The 4,947-nt window shown below is 44.3% G+C and overlaps 1 pseudogene; it reads left to right on the forward strand.

Annotated features, from left to right (window-relative positions):
- The first annotated feature begins 1,526 nt into the window (after nucleotides 1-1,526).
- On the forward strand, nucleotides 1,527-2,747 carry LOC102864666 (annotated as a pseudogene).
- Nucleotides 2,748-4,947: the final 2,200 nt, after the last annotated feature.

Consider the following 4,947-nt stretch of genomic DNA (forward strand, 5'->3'; position numbering starts at 1 on the left):
ATCAGCCTTCAATGCCATCAGTCTTGCCTTCCAGTAAAGGCCTTGGGTTCATCAACCTCCGAATCTGGCAGTCTCAGAGCTTGCATTCTCAGAGCCTGCTGGTCAATGGACTGGATTAATTAGCCCCCCAAATGCTTCACTCTTATGTCAGGGTGCAAGATGGCAGACTAGACAGGTGACAGTTCAGAACCCCTGCACCAATTTTATATATATCTATATAAAAGAAAACAAGAATAACAGATGTTCAAAAGGAAAAAAAAAGAATCATAGATGTTGTTGTTGTGTAGCATAGATTTGGAACCAACTCATAGTTGACCGCGCAGCCTATTATCAGAGGCAGTTAATTGCATAGGAGGAAATTGTTCGTTTTGTTCCTGCAGAGCATCTGGTGGATTCGAACCATGTGCCTTTGATGTGGCAGCACTATGCTCCATCTGATTTAGACCATGGTATTTCTGACCACTTGCTATGAATCTGAGAGTTGGACGATAAATAAGGGTGACAGAATAATTGATGCCTTTGATCTGTGTTGTTGGAGAAGAGCACTGAACATCCCATGGACAACCAAGAGAACAAATAAATATGTCTTGGATAACATGCAGCCAGAGTGTTCCTTGGAGGCAAGGATGATGAGGCGTCATACAATCCATGATTTAGTAATTGCAAGTACATTTTGAAAAGAACGTAAATAGTGGCCATATGCATGGATTTCACCTGACGGGCTACACAGGAATCAGATTGACTACATCTGGGGGAAGAATCAACGGAGAGGTGTATTATCAATAGGCAAAAACAAACCAGGGTCTAATTGTGGAAAAGACTGTTAGTTACTTATGTGCCAAATAAAATTGAAGTTGAAGGAAATGAAAATAAATCTACAAGGAAAAAAAATACCTTGAGTCTATCCAACCTGAATGCTTAAAACTTTTCAAGAATAGATTTGATGCATTGAAAACTAATGAGCAAAGACAAGATGAACTGTGGGAGGACATCAAAGATAGCACACATGAAGGAAGCAAGTGAAAGGTCATTACCAAGACAAGGGATAAAGAAGCGACAAAAATGGATATCAGAAGGAACTAGAAATTGCACTGGAATGTAGAGAGGCTAAAACAAAGGGAAGAAACACTAAAGTAAAAGAGATGAACAGATAATTTCAAAGGATATCTTGAGAAGACAAAGAAAATGTGCAAAGAGCTGGAATTAGAAAACCAAAAGGAATGAACGCTGTCAACATTGCTCAAAGTTGAAGTGCTGAAAAACAAAGTCAAGTTTTACATTGAGATACTGAAGGATTCTATGGACAAAATCATCAATGATGCAGGAAGAGAAAATATCATTCAATGGTGGAAGGAATACCATAAAGGATTGGCCGACACTGGACCTTTCAGGAAGCAGCATATGGTCAAGAATCAACGGTAATGAGGAAGAAGTTCAAGCTGCACTGAAGGCTTTGACAAAAAGAGGCCCCAGGTTCTGGTGGAATAGCAACCTGCTGGGACCTGGCCATTGGCTTCTCTGCCACCATGTGGCTCCCCAGCCTCCTGCTTCTCCTCCTCTGTCTGCTGTTAGGTTCCAGCACTGCACTTACCAGGATCCCACTACACAAGTTCACCTCCATCCACCGGACTTTCTCCTAGATGGGTAGCCCCGTGGAAACCTGATTGCTGAGGGGCCCATCTCGAAATATCCCCAGGGCAGTGACCCGAGGGCCCATCCTGGAGATGCTGAGAACCATATGGACGCCCAGTACTACGGGTAGATCGGCATTGGGACATCAACTCAGTGCTTCACTCTCCCAATCTCGGTGTCCCCTGAGTCTAATGCAAACTGCTGTACTTGACCTCCTGGATGCACCACAAGTACAACAGCACCAAGTCCAGCATGTACTTGAATAACAGCGCCACCTTCACCATCCACTATGGCTCAGGCAGCCTGTCTGGGTACCTGAGCCAGTATACTGTGCTGGTTCCCTGCAATTTGGGCCTGGGCGGTGTCAAGGTGGAGCAGCAGACCTTCGCAGCGACCACCAAGCAGTAAGACATCACTTTCATCAAGGCCATGTTCAACGGCATCCTGGGCATGCCCTACTCCTGCATCTCCGTCAATGAGGTGGTGCACGCCTTTGACAACCTTCCGAGGCAGAGGCATACGGTGAAGAACATGTTCCATTTCTACTTGAATAGAGAGACCCGATAGCCCAGCGTGGGGGTGAGCTAATACTGGGGGTGGGGTGGGCTGGGCACTGATTCCTGGTACTAAAAGGGCTCCATGAGCAGCATCACCTGCAAGGCTTACTGGCAGATCCACATGGACAGGATGGATGAGGACAGTGGGCAGACCCTGTGTAAAGACACCTGCGAGGTCATTGTGTACACGGGTCCCTCCCTAATGATGGGCCTGGTGGAAGAGGTCACTCAGCTGCTGAAGGCCCTAGGTGCCATTCTACTCATCCATGGAGAGTACATGATCCCCTGTGAGAAGGTAAGTGTCTGGCCACCCATCACCCTGACATTAGGAGGTGAAGGCTATACATCCTCTCCAGAGGACTGGGTGCTTAAAGCGTCCCAGGCCGGGAAGACTGGATGCCTGAGTGGCTTCATGGGCATGGACACCCCCCACCTGGCAGGCTGCTCTGGATCTTGGGTGATGCCTTTATCTGCCTCTACTACACGGTGTTAGACCAGGACAGTAACAGCATGGGCTTCACCAGGTCTAGTCGTCCAGCAGCAAGGCCGTGGCATTGAGAAGGACGCGGAACCCCTCTGTGTACTCCTGCCTGCATGTCTCCAAGTGCATCCATGCTCACTGTCATCTCTGTCCACCATCTGGTTCAGAGATGCCATTTGTCTGCCTGGCCAAGAAACTTGGATGACAGATATCTGACTAACTGACTGGAAGAGATCCACATTTGTTTCAGTCCAAAAGAAGGTGATTCAACAGAATATGGAAATTATAGAATTATCATTACTATCACACACAGGAAAAATATTGCTAAAGATCATTATCAAAACAGCTAGGACAGCACATCAGCAGGGCATTGCTAGAAATTCAAGATGGATTCAGAAGAGGCCATGACCAGAGGGATATCATTGCTGCTTCAGATGGATCTTGGCTGAAAGTAGTGAATATCAGAAAGATGTTTGTCTGTATTTCATTGCTTACACAAAGATATTTGACATGTGGATTTTAGGAAATTATGGCTAACATTAGCAAAAATGAGAATGCCTGAACATTTAATAGTGTTCATATGAAATCTATACTTAGCTCAAGAAGTTGATGTCTGAATGAAAAATGGGAAAACTACATGATTTAAAATCAAGGAAGGTGTGCATCAAGGTTGTATCAAATATCTTTTGTCCATTATCTATTCAATCTTGCTAAAAGTGAAGAGGACTTGAAGCACTTGTAGGAGATCAAGGAATGCAGGCTTCAATATGGATTGCATCAAGAAAACAAAGATTCTTACTATTGGACTAATAGGCAACATAATGATGGGTGGAGAAGAGATTGAAACTGTTAACAATATTACCCCTAGTACCAGCAGTCAGAAAATAAGGAGACATATTGGACTGGGAAAATCTTCAGTTAGGGATCTCTCCAAATTATTGAGGAGTTATAATGTCAATTTGGGGAGTAAGGTGTGTCTAATTCAGATCATAGTCTTTCTAATCACTTGCTATGCATCTGAGAGCTGAACAATAAATAAGGATGACAGAATAATTGATGCCTTTGAGCTGTGGTGTTGAAGACAAGCACTGAACATCTCAAGAACTTCCAAAAGAATAAACAAATATATCTTGGAGAGGGTACACCTGGTGTGCTCTTTGGAGGCAAGAATGATGACTTTGCCTCACATACATTGGGATGTTGCTAGCAGGGGCTATTCCTTTGAGAAGAACATGATCCTGGGAAATGTGGAGGGTAGGCACAAGAGAGGAAGGCCTCAACCAGGTGGATTGACATGGCAACTGCTGCAATGGGCTCTTGCGTGTCAGATTGTGTGATGATGGCTCAGGATAGAACAGGTTTTAGCACTTTTGTCCATAGGTTTGCTATGAGTCATACTTGATTTGATGGCACCTAACAACAACAACAACAACAACAACAACAACAACAACATTCAATCTGTTTGCTGAGCAAATAATTTAAGAAGCTGGAGTATAGGAAGAAGAATGTGATATTGGGATTGGAGGAAGACTCATCCAAAACCTGTTTTATGCATATGACACACCTTGCTTCTTGAAAGTTAATAAGACTTGAAACCTACAGCAGAAGATCAAAGACTATATGTTGTTGTTTGTTATTGTTATGTGCCATCGAGTCGCTTGCAACTCATAGCGACCCTACGTACAAGAGCCCTAAACCCTGCTCTATCCTGTGCCAACCAAGGCACCAATTATCTTTCTATTATCCCTAGTCACTGTCCAACTCTCCGATGCATAGCATGCAATTGCGAATACTATAGCCCAGATCAGGTGCACCTTAGTCTTCAGCCTGACGTCGTTCTTCAATACTCTGGAGAGGTTCCTCACAGCTGTCTTTCCCATTGCAATTTGTCTTTTGGTTTTCTGGCTGCTGGTACCAAGAGTGTTGACTGTGGAGCCAAGCAAATTGAAACTGTTAACTATCTCAATCTCTTCACCATCCATACTGAAGCTGCCAATTGACCCAGTGGTGAGAATCTTTGTTTTCTTGATCTTGAGCTTCAATCCATATTGAAGGCTGCAGTCCTTGACCCTCTGCAGCAAGCCGTTCAGGTCCTCCTCAGTTTCAGCAAGCAGGGTTGTTTCATCTGCATAACGCAGGTTGTTGATGATTCTTTCATCATTCCTGATACCACATTCCTCCTCGTACAGCCCAGTTTCCTGGATAACCTGTTCTGCATACAGATTGAAAAGGTATGGAGACAGAATACATTCCTGATGGACCCCCTTCCTGATTTTG

The sequence above is a fragment of the Elephantulus edwardii genome, unplaced genomic scaffold, assembly GCF_000299155.1.
Source record: "Elephantulus edwardii isolate Elephantulus edwardi_28Jun2011 unplaced genomic scaffold, EleEdw1.0 scaffold00220, whole genome shotgun sequence".
NCBI lineage: Eukaryota > Metazoa > Chordata > Mammalia > Macroscelidea > Macroscelididae > Elephantulus > Elephantulus edwardii.